General features: G+C 40.0%; 1 long non-coding RNA gene across 1 annotated transcript; it reads left to right on the plus strand.

Annotated features, from left to right (window-relative positions):
• Positions 1 to 1,027: 1,027 nt before the first annotated feature.
• On the plus strand, positions 1,028 to 7,578 carry LOC113166049. The gene is made up of 2 exons (XR_003299141.1): positions 1,028 to 1,350; positions 5,322 to 7,578. It is a non-coding gene; the product is annotated as an uncharacterized LOC113166049 (long non-coding RNA).
• The last annotated feature ends 5,266 nt before the right edge of the window (positions 7,579 to 12,844 follow it).

Here is a 12,844-nt window from a genome sequence, read left to right on the forward strand (position 1 = left end):
ACACAGAAGGGGAGAGAGAGAGGGTGTGGAGGGGATAGAGGGTAGAAAGCACTGTGGGAGGGGTGCAGGAGGAAGAATGACACAGAAATCCACTCCTCCAGTAGTGCGCAGACGCAGTGCACACACTCGCCACGCCATACTGGGATACACTATACAGTACCTCAGCTACTAAATCAACTGGTGAAAAGACAAGTGAAGAATAAGAGAGAATACACGATCACTGAGAATGGACTGCCCCGCTGAAGGATCCTTGAAATATGCAACACTTCTGAGAGCTGGCTGAATTATTAACCTTATCTCTTACTGTAGTGGGGCTCTTGTCGCTGCAACAGTCTTGGGAGCACAGTCTGAAAGGAGCACACACTCTCGGAGCGCATTAACTCTTCACAGTGACTAGCGTGAATGCACAGAAAAGACCAAATGCACACTCACACACACACATATATATATATATATACACACACACACACACACACGTACATTCACACAGGAAAAAGATAAGCTTGCAGAGTGTTTATTTCAGTAACATGTGGCTGAGAACGCATGGCTGGGACCCTCCTCCTCGCCCGGACTCTGTCATAAAGTGAGCTGAACGCTGAAGCTGAACCCTTGCAGCTATTTTGGCACAAAGTCAAAATGCTGATAAGCATTTTTGGAGAGAGAATTTGCTGCTTTTCCTCGAGGAAAAACAGCTGCCGCTCGCCTGGTAGAGCACATTTAACAGTTCACAGAAAATTGTGAGAAACCACCCAGAGATGCCGATTTGTGCTGTTTGAAATGGAGGAGGCGTGAAAAAAAAAAAAGGAAAAATGACGGTCTAAACATTTTGTTTCCCACTGAATCCATGCACCAGTTTACACGAAAAGTAGACAAGCCAGAGAGGGAACTGAAGGGGGAAACCTAAGCAGCCACACTATTTCCACCATCTTAGATTGTATTGATTATTCTTTGCCGTAACGCCTGTCTCTCTCACACACGCTAGCTCTCTTTCTCTCCCTTCTGTCCCTCCCTCCCTCTTTCTGCTTGTGTTCTGCCACCTTCTCTACTCGGTGATCAGCATTTGGCTTTTTCCATTTGTGGCAGATTACTGTAACGCTATTGTACAACAACTTCCTGTCTCTTTTGGCTCTGGTTCTAAAAACTGCAAAGGCAGAGCTCGTGGCTTTAACTTTTTACCCTCGGCCTTGAACTACAGGAGCTCCATAAGGAGAGAAAAAGAGGAAGGGGATATGTAAAGTGTATCTGTTACTGAGGAACTATTTTGATTGCATTGCTGCTTTATATACTGCTGAGAATTAAAGAGGGCATGAGGGGACTACATGCCTAAGAGAGACAATGAAAGAAAAAAAGGTGGGGGTTTAACTTTTCTTACTTTTACTCTGTGAAAACTTTCTGTTGGTTTTAGAGGGCACTGCGTTGTTAGTGGGGACTGAAGCTCATGCAGATTTGTCTAACATGGCTGCTACTGCTTTAGGCTGCACAGTCTGTGAGAGCTGCTTTCATAGGACAGCCACCACCCTGTTCCTCGCCGGCTCTCTTCCTCACTACAGCTGCACAGAGACTGAAGTCTCCACAAAAACTATTCTCCCCTCTGCACCCCTCGTTGCATGACAGGTTTCACTAAAAACACAGGCGGCCAAACGCAGGCTATTTGCAGACAACCAGAGGAAAACGCTACCAATATTTACAGTTCGTACAGAAAATGCTGCGTTGCACCTCATTTGTTCTCTGTTCCGTTTCCCTAAATGAGACACACGCCTGCTTCAGGCGTCTACATTGGCATGAGCTATAGAATCCTATTAGAATGAGTGCAGCGGTACGTCACATCTCGCCATGCTCTTTAACCAATTGAGAAACCCAGGACTTCATTATGGCTTTAATGTATAAAGCGATCATGTGTATATGTTAGGAGACCTTATTTTGGAATGAGCTGGATCCTAAAACGCAGGATGATAGATTCCAAACGTTAAACGTAGCTGGTGTCGAGTGGCACACTTCAGGTATTTATGCTTAGTGTGCATTCTGCACTGTGCATTACATGAAGTTCATTCGAGGATACAGTTTTGGTTTTGGGTCGTCTGCCAGCTCTCACCACTGTGCTCCTCTACATTGTTCCTCTGTTGCGTTTCCCAATTATTTATCATGTTTTAATTTTGCAGTTTTAATTTAATCATTTTGTATCAACTAATCCAGACTTTTAAATGACTTAATTGTATTTTGATGAAATGCACTGATGAAGTTACTTTGATAATTTTACTTGTTTTTTCTACTACTTATATTTTATATTAAATAATCAAGTAGGAGCATTTTAAAAACTATCAAACATGACACAAAAACACAGAGAAGCAACAGCTTAATTTAGAGGGTATAAGGCTACTACATGGGTGTAGTACAGCTATACACAATCAGTCACTCGGGCCTATTGATACTACGATGTGAAACAAAATGGAAGCCGGCGCCATGTTACGGACTGCCCAACATAATTTCACTATAATTTTTAAAAACAAGAAAAAAAGTGTTGATATCGTGTTGTTGCTTATTTTGTAAAAAAGCATTACAAAGGATATAAAAAAAATAGAAAGACTGAACTTCTGTAAAATAGTAAGGTTAATTATCCCCAAATTATAACATAAACATCAGGACCTTGAACAAACCTTCAGACTCACAATGACTAAGCTTGTCCTCATATAATACGTGTGCTGTGGTCTGCTGCTGGCACAGAAAAACATAAACACATACTTGTGTCTTAAAAGACATTTGTCAGTCAAGGCAAACACGATTATACAAAAGCGCAGATAAGAGAGGACAACAAGGTCCTGAAACTGTGTAAAGATGCTGTTTTTCTATAGCTTTCTTTCCAGACCTACAGGAAACTGTGAGGAGAGAGAGAGCTGGAGGAATATGAAATTGCCGTGAGCAGAGGATCCGCAAAGACAAACAACATTTGCACTTAGTCATTTGAAAACATCAAGGACACGTTAGGTGGTGGGGTAAAAGCGGGTGGGGGTGGCTCTGTGCTTGGTCAGCAACCACTACTACATCAACATACTAGAAATGATATGTGGCACAATAAAAAAAAGCAGATATTTTAATGGATTTATGCAGTGGGATAAAAGCTGACCACAGATGTATCCCTACACTGCAAAGGAAGACGTTATGCTCTCCAGGAGCAGGAGCTGACTCCATGAGGTGGTCTTGCTTAAGCCCTGCACGTGTCTAAACAACTTCTCTATTACACCCTAGACCTTTGAGGGCACTCCCCATCGAGCGGGGAACAAAGGCCATGACCCCTAGGTCAAAAGCGTTACACGGGAGGGCAAGCGGGCCCATTGACTGTTCCATTGCTGTTTGCTTTAAGAACGTAAAGATTACTAACACATTAACTAATGCCGATTAGGGGGTTATCCCTCATGGGACTGAGGTCCCAGGGCAGCACATCACATCTTATTAACACAATCTAACCTTTGACCCCACCAGGCAGCCGTCTGTGACGACCACTTTCTGCTCTACGTTTGACACACACACACACACACATGCACACACACGAAGAGGATCACAGTGAGGTGCAGAACAGCAAAAAAAAACTCTTGTCTGAGCAAATATGAATAAATGATACAATATTATCACTGCACATTGTGGAATTCAGTAAAACAGTCTCACACTCAAAAAAGAAGGATGTTTGACTTCCATCAGCAGACTGTGCATCAGTCGTGCATCTCAAAATAACCTGAGTAACATTTCCAATAAGTACAACTTCCAAATTAAGTATTAATGATTCGAATAGGTTGCTCTCAAGGCCTGCAACTTTAAAGCGAAGTTCATAAAATGGGGGCATGTGCAATAAAGTTCTCATCACAAAATGGTGGACACGAGACATGCGCAGTATTGACGTACCAGATATATCATATGATGATGATGTCCCAGATAATCGTATGATGAAAGGCAAGAACAGAACTATTTCTTCCCAGAGTCTTTCTGCCATGTTAGCAGCATGTAGCAGAGGGGTAGAAGTAAAAAGTCGGGATGAGCTGTCTTAACCCTACGTGTTCAGAAAAGAGCAGGTCAGTGATGCCTCAGAATGAAACAGAACTTCTGCTCACCATCATCAAAATGAAAGCTCATGATCAGATCATTTGTGTTTGTCTCTCCTAAAATAAAATGGCATATTAATATTAATTTATAGAAATAGAACAATAGAAGGAAAGGTGATATATTTTCAGGCAGTGTTTTCTCAAAGGTCAAGTTCATGTTTCTACTTTTTCACAAGTTGTCTACAAATGTAAAACTTGCACTTATTTAAAAACCTAATTTTAGAACATTACATATTACACAATAAATAAATGTAGTTTATTTATATAAATCTTAAAGCTGGTCAAGACAACAAACCGCTGAAATATATATATATATATATATATATATATATATACACATATACCAACATGTACATATATATGTCAGCGCGTGTATATATAAACTAAATGATAAGTTATCATTGCAAATAGTGTTTACAATTTTAGTTGAATTAATTTCTGCAAACTATGTATTTTCTTTATGTTAATGTATAAAGACATACAGTACTTATTTTACGCAAATTTTTTTTTCTTTAGCCAAAAAATATAATTACGCTGTAGTGCATTTAAATTTAATAAATCAATATATTTTGTTTTCTGGGCAGAAGAAGAAGACAGTGCAATTTACAAAAAATTATACTTAACAAAAGTGAGTTAGTACTACTTTTCAAAGTTGGCTCTATGAATAATAAAGAAAATAGATTTGACTCAATACATAAATAAACATGTGTACTATTTGCATTCTGATTTAAATTTATAAAGTTTCTTAGTTGTAACAGATAATTAAACATTTTTAAAAATTAAAAATTGAAAGCAAAAAAAAAAAAAAAGTGAAAATACTTCACATCTATAATAATAGCTAATACCTTTGGTGGCATATATAAAATTATGTCATATTTCAAAATGATTTCATTGCTTGTGTATGCAAACTGTTGCATTTGTTTAGTGTAATTTTATTGAAATTTAATTTTTTGCATAAATGTTTTAGAATTTGCCCTGATACGTCTCTCTCAAAGCAGAGCATTGATTTTCGTATGCCAAACGCCTATCGGCTAACGTTTAAATTTGCTGCCCTAATATCTGACAAATCAAAAATGCAAAGTCCGAAAAACGCAATGTTGAGGTAAATCTGAAGGCACATTCGAATAACACTACATTTGTAGAAAGGTCATATACATCAGCTCAATTCATTTTAGAAAGACAACAGTCAAAAACACAGCAGGAATAAACTCACCTTGCTGTTTCTCACAGGAATCTGAAAGAAGAAGAGGTGGAAAAGAGACAGAGAGAGAGAGAAAGAGCAAGAGAGAGCTTCTCCTGGGAACAAGCTGGAAATTATGGACCTATTCGATATCAGACCTCGGAGTGGACAACCTATCCAAAGAGGGACGCACCCTAACTGTAACTAACAACTACTTCTGGCAGCCCCTCAACAGCCAAACATATTGTCATGGATCAGGGCAGCTTTTGTGTGGCAGCATCGAACTAGGGCAGCTTAGACAGAAATTCAAACTCCGGTATCAACAATAATAATATTAAAATGCTGATAACAATGCATTCAAAACAAAATGAATGTATTTTTATGCGGTGTAGATTGAGACATACACTATGAACTCACATTTTGCTCATCAATCTGAAATACATTAAGGTGATACACCTTAACACGCGTATATCAAACACTTATACAACACAGTGTACAACCTTTACTGTCATAGTCCTAGGATTTTAGTAGTGGCTTAAACGTAAAAATAAAAACACATTATAGCAGAAGTAAGCACAAATATGATAAATAAATGTATAAAATTAGATTACTTACTCCTTTTGATCAAGGGTTTTAATGGTAATTGTGATCTATTTCTATTAAATATAAAAAAAAAGACCTTTGAATCATGCGTATTAAGTAGTGCTAACAAAACTTTACTGCAACTAAACTGGTCTAAATCACAATGTTACCTGGGAAACTAGGACAAATTCTTAAAAGTCGATAACGCATTGTAATAATAATAATAAAAAAAAAAAATCCTCTTTTTGTCCATCTCCCCAGCCTGCACTCAGCTCCTACATACCTGAACTCTCCCCCTGCAGTTTTCCCCAGAGGGCTGCTAATGCCTACTTTAAACAGCCTTGGTCATTTTGTTTTATTCTTACTCAACACTAAGGCAGGACTGCACAGGCCTGGCATTTTAGGGGCCACGTCACAATGCCTGTGTCTGCGTCGCAGGGCTGCAACGAGTCCAACAGCCGAGCCATAGGCACTCAGCGGTTCACTGCCTCAACAAACACTTTATGTGTGCTGTTTTGTTATCTTACAGTCTCTCCCGCATCCTCGTTCCAATGAGAACAGTAAAACATGCACCTAATGTGCTTTAGCCATTTCATAAACATGCTCTCCTTCTGGTGTCTTCTTCAACACAGAGCCACCGAACCTCCAGCCCCTGAATCACATCACAGCACAGTAAAGTTAGCTCAGTCACAAAAAAGCTTTGATGAAAAACAACAAGTGGGCTGGGAAATATTCTAGAAACTGGTCCAATTCCCAAATCAGTAATGCCATTTAATGAGCTTGATAATTGCTTCTAACTTTCTGCACAGTAAAAAAAAACTGTGACGTCCTTTAAAGGAGGAAACAGCACTGATACTGATTTGAAAGTGACAAGGATAAAAATACTGATTAGGTGAAGTCCACTTGGGCAGATATACTGCAATTGATGTGCATAATGTTATTAGCAGAAGGATATGCATCTATGTGGGAGAAAAGGAGTGTTTCACAGGACAGCTGCGTAAACAGAGATTTTATTACTCCATGGGTTATTTCTGCAAATTTAGTGGCTGTTTCAATTGCAGTAAAATATTATTTTTTAAGAACAGCAAAATAATGTGTTTAAGAGGTGCTTCAGATTTCAAAGAAAACAGAACCGGTGCCAGAATAATGTACACTGCACATATTTTTTATTTTATTATATTTACTAGTTCTTGTCCTCATCTTTATGTGTGTTTAGGCATTGAAAGTAACTCTTTATATTGCAGTACATGAAGAGTATTTCCTGTGTTTCGAGATAACAACCGATCTCTGCATTAATGTTAACAAATTAAGTTTATACAGACTGATTTGATCCTGTTTACTTTGTATTATGTTTGAGCAACGTGGTGATCTGAGGACATATATAAAAAGGTTGTCTGAGAAAACCTGAACCTCTCTTTTTGAATAGTTACATTTGTTTGGTTGATGTTTTGAGAGAGTTTTTTTACAGCACATTTGTTGATTCCTACCTAGGTTTGTTTAGAGCTGCTATTCAAAGCAATTAATAATATTGAAAAATATTAAATATTTTAAAAATGTTTTGCCTGTAATTGTATTAAACTGCACTTAATGTTAATAACTGTGATTATATTATTACTATTGTTATTATTTAAATTTTTTCATTGTGTTATTATAATACTTAAAGCAGTACAGCTCCTCAAACGTATGGCTATAGACAAATAAACAAGTGTATAGGTAAATATTGCACATCATTGGTGCTAAATTCTCACAATTATTTCTATAGTTTAGAGTCCCTCTAAATCATGTGTAGTCTTCATGCTGAACTGTGCTGAATAGATGGTGGTTAATTCTTTCTGCTCCACCCACTGTCATCATCATCATCATCAGGCTAAAGGTGTGGACAGCATGTGGGAAACTGCGATATGACAGCCTCTGACCTCTCACACCAGCTTAGAGAGGCAGAGGGTCATGCAGAGGACATGGCTGTGGAGGGAGAAGTCAATCTTATCCTTCTGTTCCGCCACAGGCCTGTGTGCAGCGACAGCAAGATGAGCTAGAGGGCTTTCCAAAATCCACACTCATTTGGCTGGGAGCAAGGCATCAGGGCCATGTGTGTTTCAAAGGAAACGCTGAGGAAAGCGTTTTTTGTGGCAGCAACCATGTACTTGACAGTGTATATTAGCCTGCCTCTGTGTTGTTGCTCCATCTCTATACAGACTCAATATCCCTCTTTACTAGTATCTGTCATGTTAAGTAGCCAAAACTGCATACAGCCCGTTGGTCTCACAGTGGTGGAGAATTGTACCGTGTCTTCTACTGATATGGTTATCACGCGTACAGACGATTTTTGTCATTATTTCTACACGTTCCAAACATCGTGGTTCTGCTAAGCAGCGCAGGGTCGAGTGGTTAGTAGGCAGCATGCACCAAAGAAAGAACAGCACCAGTTCTCAAACCACTGTCAATTGAGCCTGTGCATCTGTAATATGAGGGCAATAACCTGGCACAAAACCAACTACTAATGCCCCTTAAATGTCAGAGACTGCAGAAAGGAAGGCAGACAGCAAAAACAAGAGCACATTTATATTTCAGTTTGGCACTTGCTATAATGCATTGATGCCTCCCAGTGAACACACACAAGCACAACAGGAGAGAGAAAAGGAGAAGGCAGACATGAAAAAGAGTAAAAAAGGCCTTTGCAGCAGTGATGGAAGAAGCCGCATCTGATGGTTGTCTCTATTTTGTAAACTTCAGAGCGGATCGGTCTCTGTCTCTCTCTCTCTCGCTCTCTCTCTCTCTCTCTCTCTGTCTCTGCAGACGAAAATCTGGTGGGGTGGGGGTCTGGGGACGGGGTTGAGTCTGGTGTTGGGGGTGGAGTTGGATTGCTGAAGAGAGTGATCTTTTTTTCCAGAGGGGTGAAAGGCTGACGGTCATGTGTGCAGACCTCATGACAAAAGGCCCTTTTATGTGCAGCGTATGCAGATAGAGGAGGCTCCTTTGTGCACAGATGGAGATCCCATGCCTGGGTCTGCCTGCGGCGGAGAGGGAAGGGAGGGAGGAGACAGGAGTGTTGGTGAAGGGAAGGGAGGGGAAGGAGGGGTGTCTCTGGCACTGAGTGCCATCACTGTGTCTGGTGGGGGAGGGGGCACAGAAAAAGAGAACCAAGCCACCCTGGTCCTACCAGATTCATACAATAGGGAGGAGGGGCCACAAGACTTACTAAGAGGATACAGAGACTGGTAACCCCATAGTGGGATCACAGATCGAGCCCCATCTACTGTGTATCAAGTATACCAGTACCTATTAAATGTTATTTGCAAATAATGCTTTTAACCAGCTTAGGAAAGCGTAATTTACGCTACAGTGCCAGAAAGTTAAGACAAGTACAGGAAATATTGTACAATCTGATTCTAACTAAGAATCAGAAATGTGCAGCGTATTTTTCTATACTAACTTCCCCATGGAACCAACATACACAATCAAATAAATATCACTTCACCAACAATGTGCTTTTAATGATCAGATCATGTGAGTGGTCAAGGTGAAAAGATTACATCCAATGTCAAGGTCAAATTCAAGTGTATTCTGTCTGCCACATGTGCAACACTACTGTCTCGCTGCTGTTTCTTTGAACCTCGTGCTGTCTCTGTTTGGATTTTCTGGATTAAAGTGTCCACTCTGTCCTGATGCCATCTCTCCTCTGAGAGGTGAGGTGACTCCCACTGGCATCCCGTCTGCTGAGAGGACGTCACATCCTTTAAACGGCCTCCTCCTACTGACCAGGACAACTTAACACTCAAGCCGGACAGATTCCTTTCCTGTCAGAGCACCAAGTCGTATGGCCCTTTTCACCAGTAGACAGATGGACAACACCCCCCACCCAAGTTACAGTCACGTTAACCCCTTGACATAAGGTTGAAACCTACTGATAGACTTGCCCTGAGCGGAGAGTTCCTAACATTCAAATGCAGAAAAAAGGTGGACAAATGGAGAGTTCACCAATCAAAACTACAGGTCAAGCGCACGTTGATACAACTGATGAAATAAATTAATGGAATGCAATAAACTGATGCATCACAATACTTACATTCAACCCAAATCATTCCCACTCGCTGGCATCTTTATCCCAAAAATCTCAAACAGCTTCATCAAAGCTGCTCTGTGCTTTGTAAAACTGAAATGGTCTAGTATTACCACAGCAGCACCAACTGCTATGCACAAGCAGCTCACAACAAAACATCCCGAGGCGCTCCGACCTCAAAATGACAAGACAGCAGTGTATTTATTACAGAGAGTTTAGTCTGATTGTTGGTTGGTGTCACTGCATTCAGCATCTGTACAGAGTTTTAGGTCATCTGCAACATCTTTCAGAAACAGTCAGAGCTAAAGGCTGCAACTCAAATACGACCCCCTCCAGTGCCCCAGTGGCACAATATAATAAACAACACCTTTCCCAATTAGGCTATCATGCATAAATAACCTTTGTAATGACCATTTTCACAATGTGAAAGTTCAACTTTGAAATGCTTCTTTCAGATTTCATGTTAAAATTAATGATAAGCATTATCATTATAGCTTTTTGGACAATAATAAGGATTATCATTTATTGGTAATTGAACCAACCACCAGATTATATCTAAAAATATATATTGTTGGATTAACAGACTTATAAAAAAGAAATCCATAGCTTAATTGACAAAAATAGCTGTTATGTGCACTGTACTCTGACACCAATGACTCTGCACACTCTGAAGCATCTGTGGCTGAGCTGAGAGAGAGCTGTTCATACAGAATCTACTGTATTACCCGAATTCTGCACCAGTTGAAGCTTGGTGGGAGAATGGCAAAGAGAAAATAACATAATAAATCCCAGCTAGAGTTTGCCAGAAGGCATGTGGGAGACATGTGTGCAGTCAATAGAAAGAAAGTTATATGGTCTGATGGGACCAAAATTCAGCTTTTTGGCTGCCTGACAACATGCTGCACATTGTGTTAACCAAACACCACATAATCCCAAACACACCATCCCCACCGTGAGGCATGTTGGTGGCAGCATCATGCTGTGGGGATGCTTCTTGGCAGCACGCCCTGGAAGGTTTCTGAAGGAAGAGGGTAAAATGAATGCAGCAAAATATAAAAAAAATCCTGCAAGAAAACCTGATGCAGTCTACAAGAAAACTGCAACTTGGGACAACAATTTCCAGCAAGGCAATAACCCTAACCCCAAGCCAAAACTACATACAAACGGATTAGAAGCAACAATATTAATGTTCTAGAGAGGCTGAGTCAAAGCCCAGATCTCAAACCAATGGAGAATTTGTGGCTGGACATGAAAACGGCTGTTCATTCATTATCCCCATGCAGCCAACAAGAACTTGACTAAAAAATTTTGTGTCCAGATGTGTAAAACTGATTAAGACCATCTACGCAGACTCAGTGCTATCATTAAAGCCAAAGGTGCATCTACTAAATGTTTGAAGTGGTTGAATACGCAGTCAAAAATTTTTTTAATTGATTAATTTTACTTTATAGACTAATTTTTGTGGATTGGTGTCAAAACAGCCAAATTAAACCGACTATGATTCAATGCTGTGAAAAGTTGAAAACTTCCAAGGGAGTGAACAGGCACTGTAACTTGGCAAATCATCTCACATGCAATGAAGAATATGAGGCTGCACTAAAAACACTCGCGAATCGTAGGTGCACATGATGTATTACACCGACCACAGTGAGCCTGTTTTACAAGGATAAAGGTCAAAGGACTGCACTCATTAAAGGAAGAAGTGATCAATACAATTAGATAAAATAATTATTATGTTGGAAATTTATTTTTAAATATTTCAGTATGTTAGTGTCACATGTTACAAACTAGTAGTTCTGGATTAAACAATGGTTGGTTTGCTGGCCCTGCCCAACTGTCTGCAGTCTGCCTGCAGGGAGGCCAGCACTGAAAGGCTTGGACTTACCCCTCTCTCTTCTATCTGATCCCCTGTTGCTACACTAGATGCCCCTAACGAACAGGCAGGTTGAGGAAACGAGATAGAGATAAAAAGGCAACAGGGTAAGGCAATATGGCTTAAAATCACAATAATCTTTTGAGGTAAATCCTTGTATTAACGTGTTTTATTTAACTATCTCTATTTAATCGTCATTTTAAAATTAAATACTTCACCATATATTTTCCCAGCTCTATTTGATCAGACTCTTTGTTACAGAAACCAGATAATATCCATATATCAGTGAATCAAGGCTTGTAAAACACTAACACACTAAAATTTGGGGGGGGGGGGGGACAAGAGTCAGCAACTGGGTGAAACAAACAAAGACAAGAGGATGATAAAGATTGCGATGAAGAGGGAAAATTCTCTTTGGCATGTTCGATATTCGCCTGTCTCAATTGACCTGTAAAATCTTCGAGACTGGAACAAATGCAAATAGCGCTGACTTGCTCGCACCAAAAAATCCTGAAGGCTTTTCAAATGAGCTCACTCTCACAATGGTGGGGTGCCCAGAGCAGGGTGAATTTACGGTCTGGGCTCTGAATGGCACAATGTGTGAGAGCCAAACAGGGAACTGTGAAGTGAAGGCTCAGGACCCTCCAGGCTGCCTGCCACTGTGTTGAGCTGAGCTTCAGTTGCCTCCACAGCCTGACCACCACCACTACAGTCCTCTGATCAGAAATGCCAAACTCACACCACATTATACTGGAGGCCTGTGCTTAAGTCAAAATTAACATGGAAATCAAATTGGAGAGTTAAACCAGAATAGACGAATACCAATAATTTTGATACAGAACAAAAACAAACAAAACAAAAAACGAATGTGGACATAGCCATGAGCAAGCCACACAACCCCCTTAATAATTTAAAGCTGAATTGATGTGTATTGGTGAGTGAGCTCATAATGTAAAACACCACGGCACTGCAGTGTTCTTAGTCAATTTTTTCAGGATAAATTATGAATAAAAAAATCAATTTTTTCACTTAAGCAGTGCAGTGTGTACTGTACAACA

Source organism: Anabas testudineus, chromosome 6, assembly GCF_900324465.2.
Source record: "Anabas testudineus chromosome 6, fAnaTes1.2, whole genome shotgun sequence".
NCBI lineage: Eukaryota > Metazoa > Chordata > Actinopteri > Anabantiformes > Anabantidae > Anabas > Anabas testudineus.